This window comes from Malus sylvestris, chromosome 11 (assembly GCF_916048215.2).
Source record: "Malus sylvestris chromosome 11, drMalSylv7.2, whole genome shotgun sequence".
Taxonomy (NCBI): Eukaryota; Viridiplantae; Streptophyta; class Magnoliopsida; order Rosales; family Rosaceae; genus Malus; species Malus sylvestris.
Genome location: NC_062270.1, coordinates 36,801,249 through 36,817,618, shown reverse-complemented (window position 1 = coordinate 36,817,618; position 16,370 = coordinate 36,801,249). Strand labels below are relative to the sequence as shown.

The window sequence follows — 16,370 nt, the reverse complement described above, 5'->3', positions numbered from 1 at the left end:
ATAACTCCACCTGCGAAGCTCAGTGACTATGTTTGTCCCTCTCTTACATTGCCCCATTACGCCCTCGTCTTCCAGTTCCAGTACCAGGTATCCACTTGTTGCCCCTATATTCTACCTTTCTTGCTAGTATTTCTACCATATGGAGCCAACCACATAAGCAGAAGCTTGCACATATCCTAAATGGAATCAAGTCATGGATGACAAAATCCAAGCTCTCAAGGCTAACAACATATGGAGTATCACTCATTGGTTGCAAATGGGTCTACAAAGTCAAGTACTAATCCAATGGTATTAAGTGTTACAAAGCTCATTTGGTCGCTAAGAGGTACACTCAAAGGGTATTGATTATCATGATATCTTTCCCCTACTGTCAAACTGGTCACATTCCGCTGCCTTATTGCTCTTGCCACCGCCTATTCATGGTCTTTACATCAATAGGATGTTCATAATGCCTTCTTTCATGGTGATCTCATGGAGGAAATATACATGGTCCCACCTTTCAATCTTCGCCGATAGGGGGAGAAACTGATATGTTGCCTCAATAAATCACTTTATGGTTTGAAGCAAGTCTCTCGACAATGATTTTTCAAGTTTTCGCAAGCCATTCGGTTCGCCGGTTATGTTCAATCAAAAGCAAATTATTCGCTTTTCACTAAACACAAAGGCAAGTCATTTACTTCACCCCTTATTTATGTTGACGACATTTTGATTATAGAAAATGATTCAACTGCAATTAATAGTCTAAAACATTTTTTAAATACCAAGTTCTATAGCAAAGATCTTAGTAATTTAAAATACTTTTTGGGCATAGAAATGGCGTGTTAAAAAAGGGGGATTTTTATGTCACAAAGGAAATGCTTGTTGGATATTCTCAATGATGTGGGTCTTTTAGGATCACAACCTTGCACTTTCTCTATGGAGCAAAATCTCAAATTGCTTTCTGATGAGGGAGAGATTTTTCAGAGTGACCGGCATACGAAGTGGTACACCACGTGTTACTGTATAAATGGTAGGATATATCATATGTGTGTTAAAAAGGTAATAGCTTAAAAAATAAAATTTTCCACCACTTACACAATGACACGTGGTTTACCACGTGTGTTCTCGTTACAATGAAAAATTTCTCCTAATGAGGGTGAAATTCTCAATGATCATGTTAAATATAGGAGATTGATTGGTCGTCCAATTTATCTCACTATTACCTAGCCAAATATCATGTACTTGGTCCACTTGTTGAGTAGATTCATGTAAGCACCTCGGAAGCCATGATATGAGGCTGCATTATGGATTTTGAGATACTTAAAACGGACACCCGGACGAGGTATTATGTTTTCTTCAGAAAATGATTTGAAGTTGAATGCATATTGTGACTTGGATAGGATAGGATGGCCAACCACTCTGCGACCCGCCACTGATTCTTGAGTTTTTCTTGGAGACTCTCTTGTTTCGTGGAACAACAAACGTCAAAAGACAATTTCTTTGTCCTCTGCCGAAGCAGAGTATAGATCCATGGCAGCAGCCTATTGCGAGTTGGCTTGGTTACAAAATCTATTTCGTGGTCTATAACTTGGCAACAAGGGGGCTGCAACTTTGTTTTGTGATAATCACGCTGCTCTTCACATTGCCGCAAATTCAGTATTTCATGAACGTATTGAGATTGATTGTTACTTTGTCGGAAATAAAATCATGGAATGAAAAGTTGTCAACATGTCACAGCTTGCCGACATTTTCACTAAAGCTTTGGGGAATGAACATTTTAAATCTCTATTAGGCAAGTTGGGCGTTCTTAATAAGGTAAAGCATCACAGGCTGATTACTTAGTTTGTACCAATTACCTATGTAGTAGGAATTCTTGTATTTATATATACCTGTATTCTAGTACAATCAAAATCAATGCAATTGAAGTAAATTTCAGAACTTCCAAAACTAAATTTAAGAAAACTTGGCAATTTGTTTATCTTTTTGGCAATGATTTACGTCAGGTATCATTTTTCTTTTCATGCATATCCTCTGAATCTTGCTTTACCTTGTATATTAACAATATATTGATATAGAAAAATCCTCCACAAATGATTTCCGATTTTACTAAATTTAAGTTCCTTCTCTTAATCAACTTACTCTATTCCCATCCTTTTCGAATTTGGTGTACATTATCTCCTCTCTTCACAAACCACCACATAGCCAAAATAGTATAGTGTTCAACCAACTTACTCTATTCGATTATTCGAAAAGAAAATCATTTTATCATACTACAAAATACTGAAAAGAACTGATTTTACAATTACCATGCTGTAGAAACTTCTTCAATTATGCTTTCTACTATATTATCAAACAAAAAAAAGAAAATAGTTATAGAGGAAATACAGATGATTTATTAGCTGATATGTTTTGAGTGTGCTAAGGTTAAGTCGAACTGATAACCGTGCAGCTCAAGTTCTCTCGCTTCTGTTCCCCCAGTAATTTGAATCAGGATTGACGAGATAAAGATCGTGAGCAGACGCAGACGAAGCAGTTCATGGCCCTTCAATTGACTCTGTTTCTATCTGTTTCTCGCCCATGCCCCTTCCAAAACTAGATTGAAAATGTTTCCTCATTGCATCGATCTCAATACTCTCAGCATTTGGATCCGAGACCAACTCCTGAACAACAGCCTTTCCTTCGAGCATGCTCACAATCAAAGACATGGTAGGCCTAGCTGTCGAAGTAACATTGCAACAAAGGAGAGCCACATTGATTGCAACAGTCATCTCGTCTTTGTTAAAGTCTGATTCCAACCTTGGATCAACTAGGTCCATCAAATTCCCTTGCTCTTTTAGAAGTCGTGCCTACAAAAAATGGATGTAACAAAAGCAATATAAATTCTGTCTTTGGTTTAAACTTCACCGATTCAAATGTACTTTCACATATATAAGGTATATTAAGAAAATTTGAAGTTAAATTAGGAAGTAGTGGATTCATGTTACCCAATCAAGAAGATAAAAGCTTTCTTCCTTTTTCCAGTAAGTTGTGTTGTTTCTCCCGCTAACAATTTCCAATACGAGAGTACCAAAACTATAGACATATGCTTTATCAGTCAGATAACCCCGTATTGCATATTCGGGCGCCATGTATCCACTGCAAATCATGAAATCACATCATTAACCCAGATTTAGCTAAAATAATTAGTAAAAATATTGCTAATTGAATACTTAAGATTAATGCAATAGTTAGAGAGATACATAGTAATACAACTATATTCAAAGAACAAATCTGCCCTTGAAATTTCTTGAACAACAAAGATTTGGTTAGGTTGAAAATTATGTAAGTTATAGACTTTCCATTGCTCTATCTTCTTTTTTAAGGGTGGAAGAAGATCAAAACAAGAGAATAAGAAGATAAATAAAAGTTTAGGGACTCACTAAGTTCTAGCAATACGGGTGCTAATGTGTGTATTATCCTCTTTATCAAGCTTGGCCAATCCAAAGTTAGATATTTTCTGGTTAAGATTTTTATCAAGCAGAACATTAGTAGCCTTGATGTCTCTATGAACGACCTTCAATCTTGATTCCTCATGAAGATAAGCCAAACCTCTTGCTGTAACAATACAAATCTTGTGCCTTGTTGGCCAATCCAACTTCTAATGACTTTCTTCACCCGTTCAATTTGCCAAATTAAACAAAGTTAGTTGTAAGGGACATATTTTTAGTGCATAAGATCTTTTATGCCACTATATGATGAAATGAACTTTTGGCAAACAAGACTAATATTTACTGAAGATAAGCATGAGCGATGCTATAATTTTCCAGGTACTTATAGACAAGCAATAATTGATTTCTTTCAATACAACATATGTGGAGCTTGACAAGATGAGGGTGTTGCAGAGCAGAAATCATGCCAATCTCATTAACAAATTCATGATTCCCTTGCTTTGATTTGGAAGACAGCTGCTTAATAGTTATTACGGTGCCATCTGCTAGAATGCCCTACATTTAAGAAAGATAGTCAAATTCGCATCACTATGGAGCAAATTAACTTTCATTAGAACGGACAGTGTCAAACTAGAAAAAAATATATAATCAATAAATAAATTATTTGCTCCAAAGAATACCTTATAAACAGAATCAAAACCACATTCACCAATGTTATTGCTAGGCCTGGCAATTCCTGACACGACCCGATAATCTGACACGACACGACACGAAATTAACAGGTGTTCGGGTCGACACGATAACGAAGCGGGTCGTTATCGGGTAACCCGATAAGCACCTGTTAAGATAATGGGTTGTTCGGGTATACACGTGGGTAACACGATACACGATAAGCAGAATATTAATTTAATAATTTATAACCCTAAAAAAAATACTATAATAATTATATATATTAATTTAACAATTTTATACCCCTAAAAACTATAATAATTATATATATATATATATATTAAATTAACTATAATAATTATAATAATTATATATACTATAATAATTATACCCCCAAAATATTAACTATAATAGTTCTATATATATATATATATATATATATATATATATATATATATTAAATTTTATACCCCTAAAAACTATAATAATTATACATACAAAATAAATAGATTTAAATCTACTTAATAAATAAATAAATATATATATACACACACACCACTGAACTTCATGGGATACGAATTATACGAAACTAATTTCAACGATCCAACCGTCAAACTTGTTTGTATATGCTTCGAGATCGCATCAGCAAAAAATTACAAAAAAACAAACATTCACAGATCAAGTAACGAGACAAAACTTTCCGACGGTTATAAACGAAAAATCAAGATTTAACGGTTATTTTAACTCTGATTTTGATGATTTTTTACAGCTACACTCATTGACCGTATATGAATACAATGAATGAATTTGATCTTCAATTTAAAATATTTACACTAGTGGATACCACAAAATCTTATGTTATACTTGATGAAAGTATGAATAAACTCTTAAGTGTTAGTGAATATATTGTTTTGATAGGATACGCATTCTACAAAACTAGTTTCAACGATCCAACCGTCAAACATGTTTGTATATACTTCGAGATCACATACGCCAAAAATTGCAAAAAACAAACATTTAGAGATCAAGTAACGAGACAAAACTTTTCGACGGTTATAAACGAAAAATCATGATTTAACGGTTATTTTAACTCCAATTTTGATAATTTTTTACAGCTACACTCCTTGACCCTATATGAATACAATGAATGAATTCAATCTTCAATTTAAAATATTTACACTAGTGGATACCACAAAATCTTATATTATACTTAATGAAAATATGAATAAACTCTTAATTGTTAGTGAATATATTGTTTTGATGAGATACGCATTTTGCGAGACTAGTTTCAACGATCCAACCGTCAAACTTGTTTGTATATGCTTCGAGATCGCATACGCCAAAAATTGAAAAAAACAAACATTCAGAGATCAAGTAACGGGACAAAACTTTTCGACGGTTATAAACGAAAAATCACGATTTAACGGTTATTTTAACTCCAATTTTAATGATTTTTTACATCTACACTCGTTGACCCTATATGAATACAATGAATGAATTCGATCTTCAATTTAAAATATTTACACTAGTGGATACCATAAAATCTTATGTTATACTTGATGAAAGTATGAATAAACTCTTAAGTGTTAGTGAATCTATTGTTTTGATGGGATACGCATTCGACGAAACTAGTTTCAACGATCCAACCGTCAAACATGTTTGTATATACTTCAAGATCGCATATGCCAAAAATTGCAAAAAAATAAAAATTCAGAGATCATGTAACAGGACAAAACCTTTTGACGGTTATAAAAGAAAAATCACGATTTAACGGTTATTTTAACTCCGATTTTGATGATTTTTTACAGCTACACTCTTTGACCCTATATGAATACAATGAATGAAATCGATCTTCAATTTAAAATATTTACACTAGTGGATACTACAAAATCTTATGTTATACTTAGCGAAAATATAAATAAACTCTCAAGTGTTAGTGAATCTATTGTTTTGATGAGATACGCATTTTGCGAAACTAGTTTCAACGATCCAACCGTCAAACTTGTTTGTATATGCTTCGAGATCGCATAGGCCAAAAATTGCAAAAAAGAAACATTCAAAGATCAAGTAACGGGACAAAACTTTTCGACGGTTATAAACGAAAAATCACAATTTAACGGTTATTTTAACTCCGACTTTGATGATTTTTTAATGATATACTCCTTGACCCTATATAAATACAATTAATGAATTTGATCTTCAATTTAAAATATTTACACTAGTGGATACCACAAAATCTTATGTTATACTTGATGAAAGTATGAATAAACTCTTAAGTGTTAGTGAATCTATTGTTTTGATAGGATACGCATTCTATGAAACTAGTTTCAACGATCCAACCGTAAAAAATGTTTGTATATACTTCGAGATTGCATATGCCAAAAATTGCAAAAAACAAACATTTAGAGATCAAGTAACGAGACAAAACTTTTCGACGGTTATAAACGAAAAATCACGATTTAACAGTTATTTTAACTTCGATTTTGATGATTTTTTACAGTTACACTCCTTGACCCTGTATGAATACAATGAATGAATTCGATCTTCAATTTAAAATATTTACACTAGTGGATACCACAAAATCTTATGTTATACTTAATGAAAGTAAGAATAAACTTTTAAGTGTTAGTGAATCTATTGTTTTGATGGGATACGCATTCTACGAAACTAGTTTCAACAATCTAACCGTCATACTTGTTTGTATATACTTCGAGATCACATACGCCAAAAATTGTAAAAAACAAACATTTAAAGATTAAGTAACGGGACACAACTTTTCAACGGTTATAAACGAAAAATCACAATTTAACGGTTATTTTAACTCCGATTTTGATGATTTTTTACAACTACACTTCTTGACCCTATATGAATACAATGATTGAATTCGATATTCAATTTAAAATATTTACACTAGTGGATACCACAAAATCTTATGCTATACTTAATGAAAGTACGAATAAACACACTAGTGGGTCAGTTTCATTAAGCTTTGAGTTCCATTGGCAAGGTTTAAACTTTTGAGAAAGGCTTCACAACCTTGAAAACAAAAACGCTTACATTTTGCATATCCTTGCACATTTAATATTTGTAATAAATTAGTAGTGTATGGATGTATTTTTTATGAGGCTCTTATTTTCGAGTGTAGATGTAGTACTTAAGCGACAAATGTGTTTTAATGTTTTGAAGTAATATTTATGTGACAATGTGTGGTATGTGCAAATTTAAGAAAAAAAAATATTTTTCTTAACGGGTCATAACGGGTCGGGTCACTTTAAATGTGCAAGGATATGCAAAATGTAAGCGTTTTGTGACCCGACCTGTTGAGGACCCGTTAAAATAACAGGTGTGACACGACACGACCCGTTAAGATAACAGATGTTACACGAACACGATTGACACGATCCGTTTGCCAGACCTAGTTATTGCCTCTATTAAAGTTGCTTGTGGCATCTTTGAGTTGCTTGAAGGTAAATTTACCAGTTTGCAGGTCCATACCCTTCAAATCTATATAACAAGTAAAACTCATAAGAAATTGTGTCTTAAGAAAACTTTCAGAACGACAGCATTCTTAGTTCTTAATATTTTGTGCCTGATTCTAGAATTTAACAAGTAAGGCAGACACTTTGCATCATGAGTTTGGAAGATAAATATATTACAGCAACATCAAAGTGCCGGAAAGCTCAATATCTAAATAATTACTGTCTTTGTAGTGCACGTCAATATGCAGGAGAACCATGCAAAATAGCATAAATGTTGTACTTAATTAGTTACGAAAAAAGGTCGATGAGAAAAAGTAATGGAGAAACAAAAAGGAAAAACCAGTATAACAGAATAAACTGCAAATTAATACCATCCTCCAATGTCTTTTGTTGCCCCAAGAGGCCTCTCTTCCAATGAACACCAAATATCAGTAGTATAATTAAGACTCCCCCAACCACAATTCCAACCACCGTACCTATAGGCACGCCACTTCTACCAGTTGATGTGTCACTTACAGGTTTTGGCGGGGGATCAAAGTCTGTCTGAAGAAAGGTGATACGGATTTTACTACACACGTAAACGGGCTAAAAACTCCTATAATACTTGTAAGAATGACAAAGTTATTGTAGTATAAACGGATCTCGCAAGGTCGTTCTCCACAGGAATTATTAAATAATTCGAAACAAACCAAATTCCAATTAATTATTGTAAAGTAGAAATTGAGATGATTGAGTTTATAACCTACTTAAATTAAAAACGAATTTAATTAATAAAAGTAAACAAATTAGGGTCTCCCTCACTAACCCACATGTCATTGTGCCACCTCGGCGCGGTAAATCACTCAAGTTGTATATTTTGGCCGCCGAGGAATCCGTTGGCTGTCTTCGTGAAAGCATCTTGGTGCTCCTCACGCCATTCGAATTTGTCCGAATCTATAAGTTTCAAGAGCGTGGAGAAAGCTTTCATCTTCCCTGCCGAGTTAGAAATGAAACGGCGGAGGAAATTGACTTTATCGAGTAGTGATTGTTATTGTTTCTTTGTTGTCGGAGGTGGAGCATCGATGATCACCCGAGCTTTATTTGTGTCCACTTCAATGCCACGATGATGTACAAGAAAACCTAAAAAGTTGCCGACCGATACACCAAATGCTTATTTGGCAGGATTCATTTTAAGGTTATGTTGGCGCATTCGAAGGAAAACCTGCCGAAGATCATCTAAATGTGTTCGGCGATGTTTTGATTTAACTACAACATCATCAAAATAGACTTCGATGATGGTACCAATTAAAACATGAAAAATCGTATTCATAGCACGTTGGCATATGGCACCAGTGTTTTTCAAGTCAAATGGCATGACGACCCATTCGTAAGTCCCGAGTGCCCATGGGCAACGAAAAGTAATTTTATAGACGTCGGCCTCAGCAATGAAAATCTGGTTGTAACCAGCATGACCATTCATGAAGGATAATATCTCATGGTGTACTACTACTTCGATTAACAAATCTAAAATTGGCATTGTATACTCGTCTTTAGGGGTTGCCAAATTCAAATTTCAAAAATTGATACTAATATGTAGAGCACCACTTTTCTGTAAAAATAGGACGATGGTCGCCAGCCATTCAATGTATCGAGCTGTCCGGATAAACCCAGCTTTTAAAAGTCGAACGAGTTCATCTTTTATGCCAAGTTGTACTTCGGTCGAGAATCGTCGGGGGGGGGGGGGGAGGGGTTGGAGGAACGGTTTACAACCAGGTTTGATGCGTAATTCGTGCTAGATGAACGTTCGGTCTAAACTAGGCATCTTATGGTAACTCAAGCAAAACAATCTTTAAATTCCTTGAGTAAATTACAAAGTGCAGTTTTCATAGGTTGGGGTAACAAAGCACTAATAAACAAAGGCCGTGGGTTTTCGGCCGTTTCGACATTTACTTCCTCTAAAGGTTCTTTGACTTGGGCCCGACTGTCTTCGAGCTCGGCCATGGCAGCTTGAATCTTGTCAAGTGATAAAACTGGACTGTTGTTTCCTTCGGCGAGAAACTCTACCAAGTTCACACCCGAATTTAGCTACCTAGAAATAGCATACCAATGCGCTAGTAGTCGTTCTATGATGGATGAAACCATGGCCCAGCATCTATCTAGTTTGGTACCAGACATCAGGATCGGCAACTAGGTCGGCCAACCCTAGTCTCGCCGAATCTTAATGAACAATCTCGGCGCTTACCTCGATGGCTTTCTGAACTGAGATCTAAGTCGACCGTCATTCCTCATCAAACGCTTGCAGGGTGATGTAGCCGACGTGATCGTCATAATAACGAGCTTGAATCATATTTGCTTCGAATGGCTAATTGTCGGCTAGATGAACTAAGATCGATTTGCCGTCTCAAAAGATAATGACCTAGTATAATAACGAGGGGATGCAGCTCATTTGATAGATCCAGTCATGATCAAGAAATGCATTATACCCTGTCTTTGAATCGACTATGAAAATTACAGTCATGTGATTACGACCTACGATAATTACCTCCAACGGAAGCACTCATTTGGTCTGGGATTTGTCACCGACGAAGCTGCTCATGGTGACCCATGATGGAATAAGTTCGTCGTTGGAACGACGTAATGTGTTCATGATAACAACAGGCATGATGTTGACCGTTGCTCCATAGTCGATGAAAATTTTGAAGACCGGATATCCTTCAATATGAGCCATAACATATAACGGCTTAAGATGATGGAGATTAACTGATGAAAAGTGAGGAAACAATTCGGCAAAAACTGTTTTAAGTTTATCTTCTTTTGTTGCTTGCTAAATCTCTTCGGCGACCATAAAATCAACTTGCGTGGCTTCCTCGGCAACCACGTTGCTGTCCAGGAAATTTGGTTGGGATGTGGTTGGTTGGAACTCGGTAGGTAAAACATAGACCATGCTGATTTCCCTGTTGTCGATGACCGAATGACCTATCGGGTCATGATCTTCTTCTTCTGGACTTTCGGGTGAGGTGTCCTACGTATGGGCAGTATTTGCTTGCTTTTTTCAGCTGACGCCGGGGTATGCTCATGCGGTATGTTCACTAGAGTCTTCTCATTCTGCATGTCGACCTCAGGTTCGTTCAGTGTTAAAACTGGGTTTTGGTCTTGTGACGACATATGAGTTTGCTCCTGATATGTGATGCGAGTATCTCTCGTGTCAAGGTAAGCATCTAATTGTGCTACGCATTCCTTTTCATCGACAGTAAGGTCGAAGAGAGAAACGTCTGAAAAGACTTTGAAATAGTATCGTAAATATTGAAGGTCATCGAAAGAGGAAGTTCGGCAGCGTCAATATCAATATATGGATCTACCTCGAAGTCGAAAACTCAAGGCTCTCGTATATGTTGGAACCTAGCTTTCATCCCCGGATCTGAGGTCTTTTGGATGATTCATTCAACATCGGGGCAAGTTAGAACAAGATCAAGAGTATCTTGGCATGCTTTCGGCAAGCCGTATAAATCATTTGCCGAATGCTTCTTGTGAAACTCTCGCATGTATTCTAAAGTTTCACTAAGAAATGGTGGGTGGAGATTCTATCTAACTCTGATCAACGGTTCTTGTGTAGATAGCAGGGGAAGTTTGCTCTTAATCTCATTCCGGAAGTGCTCGAGGCGAGCTTCTATTTCCTCAGGTTGAATGAGGAGTTTGATTCACTTTTTGGATTCTTCGATCGTGGTTTCAAAGTCACGATCAATCACTTTCTTCCCTTGGAGCAACTCGATCATGATCGCAGGAGGTTATCGGTCATCTTTATTATTGGTCGTTTCCTTCGGCTTCCACTTGGTAACCGAGGTATCCTAAGTTGCTCGTCGGCGGGCTATACAATCTATTCTTTGGCTCCGACGTTTTAACGATTTGGACAACGCAATGTATACACTGGTAGGGGAGTTATAAGTATACCAGTGTTGATCACGTGGCTCAGGAGGTCTGATGATACACTGGTTCGCAGGTGAACTTGAATTACCAGAGTTACACGTATAATAATCCTCGTTGTAAAACTGCACGTTGAAATCAAGGTGTCGTCTGGCCGAAGATGGCATCTTGTCTTGTACCTGCGGGCCGAGCCTATCAAAACTTTCTAGTGTTGTCCTACCCCAAGTACCTTTTGGGATGGTGTTGCAGTTGTGGATGCCTGTCGTGACCTTTTAGTTCGAAATAGCTTTTTCTTCGGCTCAGTTAAGATGACATTTGTTTTACACCGACTACATAAGATTTATCGGCTCGTCGGTTTCCTCAGTGCTGGAGTCCGACATTGACTCGATAATAGTTGGTCCAATCAAATCTTGGGGTACTCGTTTGAAAATAAATCAATCTTCAATCGTGGTTGAGAGTTCTGCTTTGGGATGAATTGCATTGGAACGAACTCGGCTTTTCATTTTCCTTTATCCCTCGGTAGATGAACATCTACCATGTTTACTGTCACCGTAGGAAAATGATCGGTGTCAGCGCCCATTTGTTTCTCGGGGAACTTGAGCTTACCATTGTCGATCCAGATCTAGATGACATCACGAAATACGACGTAGTTGTTTGTTGTATGTTTGTTCAAGTCATGGTACTTGCAATATGTTTTTCCTTTCAAATCTTCAGCCTTGAAAATGTTATGCCCTTACCGAAGCTTGATAATTTTCACGAGCAACAGCTACTTGAAGATGGCGTCGGCCTTGGTAATGTCAACAGTATAAACTTTCGATGTTTTGATGGTAGCTTCTTCAGAGGCCGAGCGGGTTTTGGCATCCTTGGAATTAGCATAAGCCAATGCTTTGCATATGTATGGCTTGTCAATCACTATCTCGGCCGCGTCAATACTGGCATATTGGGATTCTTTGCCTTCGACCGATGCATAACTGACCGTAGGGTTCTTGTAGATTGTTCCTCAGGATAGGGGCTTCAAATATTTTATTCTCGTAGCAAATAATCATATTGCTCAACATGTTAAGCCAGTTCGTACATATCTCGAAGTTTTCCCTCAAAAATTTCTTTTTGTATTCCACATATAGGTCATTCAAGGCAAGCCTAACGAACTCGACTTCTGGGATAGATACTCGACACCAGTTCTTGGCCGACTTAAACCTCGTAAGGTATTCCATTGGCGACTCGTCAGAAGCTTGAGCCATCCTGGCCAGAGAAAATACTGACACATCCATCCCTGGTCGATAGAACTGCTCATGAAATTTCTTAACTAATTCCTCCCAGCTTTGGATGGAATTAGGTGAAAGGTTTATATACCACGCGAATGCTGAGCCGGTTAATGAGAAATTGAACAGTCGAAGCTTATGAAAATCATTGTTAACGTCCCTACGTTGGGCAGTGAATTGAGCTACATGTTATAACGACTATAAGGATGACTCTCCGGCGAAAAGGTTGAAATCCGGAATTTTGAACCTCTTGGGGTATTCAAACTTTTCTACGAATGCTGGATATGGGTGAATGAATTTCGGAAACTTCGGCCCTTTTTTTAGGGCCGAATCAATCATTCTCTAAACCTCGACCATATCAATAGATGTTGTTTCCGCTCCTTGGTCAAATATGTCTGATCTACTAGTTGATCCACCCCTTTTCTTTAAGTCAATCATTTTGAGCCAACCATATATTGTCTCGGCTTGTATCACTGGTGGCAAATTATTCTTAAGTGAGGGCTGTCGGGAACGATCGACGGGTCCATCTTCGTGGCCTTTATTGACCAGTAGTTTGAGCAACCTGGTATGTATAGCACTATTATCGCTCGTCTCTTAGAGTATACTTTTTATCTAAACCAATCCTCTTTGCAATGGGATTCGGCCAACCTTAACTAGACGGTCGATGATGATTGGACGGCCCATGATAGGACTCTAAGTGTGTGTTTGTTTCACCTTCTTAAGTGGGACTGGACTAGCTAGGATTATTGTCTCATGTTTGGTATGCTTGGGGACTAACTTAAATGAGACTAGCCCGGACTCGTGTGGACTCCGAGCCTCGTTAGATTGTCCAAAATAGTCTCGTGTTAAACCATGGGATTGCCAAGGACTACGATATGCCTTCTTCTTCGCTTTCCTCACTTGCTACCTCCTTCTTCGTCTTTCCTCATCTATCTTTGTCTTTACCTCTCTCTGCTAGATCAAGCTCGTTGGGAAATTAATTGATGAGTTCCTCTTAGCGGTCGCATTCGATGCAAATCTCAAACCGAATCGATTATATAATCTGGCGATTTCTTTGGATGATTAAGCTCGACTCTTCGACGACGGCCTTTAGTGGTCGATGTCTATCTTCAGTCGCATACATGGCCATGGGTATAGGAATCTGAGGGTGAGAAGGATGAAGATTGGGTATTTTTAGGGTTCTGGGTACTTTTTATTTGTAATAATCAAAATATTTGGGAATTGGGTCTTTAGCAGCGGAGGTTTATCTTCAAGATCAAGTTTAAGCCTTTTGTTATTGGAAATTTTGTAACTTCCAAGGTGTTGAGGAACACCAGGAAATTGGCGAAGAAGATATCCTCTTTCTTTAATCTATTAATTTTGATATTCTTAATAAAAAAAATTAGAATATAATAATAATTTATTGTTAGTCCAGCTTTTTAGTCTGACACTGCAACAAACGCTTCACTAAGTTAGTCCAGCTTAATCTAGTCTAAGTCAATCTAGGTTAGTCCATGAGCTAAGTCCAGTTCGAGATAGTTTGGTGCAACAAACACACCCTAAATGGTTACTACGCCAAGAGTCACTAAACTCGACCCAAACTATTATTTTGGGCCCAAACACATATATAAAACCAACCATGGAATTAAAGTGTTGTTTTGCTCCAAGTTTTTTAGTTAATTATTTTAACTTGCCAAATGCATAAATAATTAGATTATTCTGTAGTATTTCGCTATGGTGGTATTAATTTTCTGTTTTTTTATTTATTTTTTTTTAGTACATCGTATTTTTATACCAAGGGAGGGGAAGTTTGGCTAAGTCACACATTAGACAGCCTAATTTGATATCGAATTCACCATCCACGATATTCGAACCTACGACATCTCACTTCAAAGTGAAGAGAAATATCACTAGACCATCGTAGTACTGAGTGGCTTATTCTGTTTTTAGATGGCTTAATCCGGCTTATTCTGTAATTTTCATGTCTAATTAGGTACTAATGTTTCTACTTTATGTGTTCTGTAAATTTTTTGTCATGAGCTATTATTAGTTTTTATTTACAAGGAAATGCTTGAGTTTGCAATTCAACCCTTAGATTTAATGTAATTGTATTTTATCGTATTTCTGAGGAAATCTATATACGATGAATTATATCTGAGGAAATCTATATACGGTGAACTTTGACAATAAATTACTAGCCTTCCTATTGATTTCTTATAATTAAATTGGAATGGTTGGTTTTAGCGGCCAACTGAGAAGGAACAAGTTGATGTGGAATGAGATATAGCCAATGAATTGCAGAGCTCATTATCGATTCTTGGCCTGATGTAAGTACTCCACTTTATGTTTTTCTGTCTGCCGCGTGTTTTCTTCTTTTGTTTAAAACAGAAGTCTTAGTTCCAATAAAAATATTAACCTCTTCGACAAAAAAAAAAAAAAAAAAAAAAAAAAAAAAAAAAAAAAAAAAAAAAAAATATATATATATATATATATATATATATATATATATATATTAACCTCTTTGACACTTAGTATGTGAATGAATTAGCCCAAACTAGAGTTATTATATGTTATGCCTCCTTTCTTTCTATTTTTGTGCTCAAGGAGGTATTTAATATGTCATAGAAGTAGGCCTGGCAAACGGGTCGTGTCTGTCGTGTTCGTGTCGTTTTCGTATAACACCTGTCATCGTAACGGCTCGTGTCGTGTCACACATGTTATCTTAACGGGTCTTTAACAGGTCGGGTCACTTTACCCAACGGGTAAAGTGACCCGACCCTGGGTAAAGTGACCCGACCCTTTATGACCCGTTAAGAAAAATATATTTTTTTCTTAAATTTGCATATACCACACATTACCACATAAATATTACTTCAAAACATTAAAACATATTTGTCATTTAAGTACTACATCTACACACGAAAATAAGAGCCTAATAAAAAACAAGTTTGACCACATAAATATTACTTCAAAACATTAAAACATATTTGTCATTTAAGTACTACATCTACACATGAAAATAAGAGCCTAATAAAAAACAAGTTTGACGGTTGGATCATTAAAATTAGTTTCATAGAATTCGTATCTCATCAAAACGATAGATTCACTAACACTTAGAGCAGTTCCAGCGGAGGGCATTTTGCCCAGCACCCAGCTGAAAAAACTGCCCAGCACCCTGTGAAACCCCTCCACCCGACCCAATTGACTGGCACCCAGCGCAAGCTGGTCTGTAGCCCAGTCCAAAATTGACTGAGGTGTTGCCCGGTACATCTGACTCATGCTGACGCCAGCCGGGTAATGCGGAGGAGGAGGAGGTCCATTTTTCGAGGAGCGTTGGTGTGGAGCACCTCCACGGCGAGATCCGACTCCGTGGGTGTGGAGCACCTCCATGGCGAGCTCCGGTGAGGAGACGACAACGAGGTGCCTGTGAGCGTTTGTGTGGAGCTCCGGCGAGATCCCAACCGTTGGTGTGGAGCACCTCCACGGCGACCTCCCATTTTTGGGGGAAGAGGTCCATTTCAGGTGCTGGGTGCTCATTTGAAGAAGAAAACATGGAGAAAAAGGAGAGAGAGAGAGAGAGAGCTCACGGGAGTGAGCTGGAAAAGAGAGAGAGAGAGAGAGAGAGAGAATAAAAGGGTGAGGACCGGACAAAGAAAGGAAGAAAAAATAAATTA

General features: G+C 37.2%; 1 pseudogene; it reads right to left on the bottom strand.

Annotated features, from left to right (window-relative positions):
- Positions 1–2,346: 2,346 nt before the first annotated feature.
- LOC126590461 (probable leucine-rich repeat receptor-like serine/threonine-protein kinase At3g14840) lies at positions 2,347–12,726 on the bottom strand (annotated as a pseudogene).
- Positions 12,727–16,370: the final 3,644 nt, after the last annotated feature.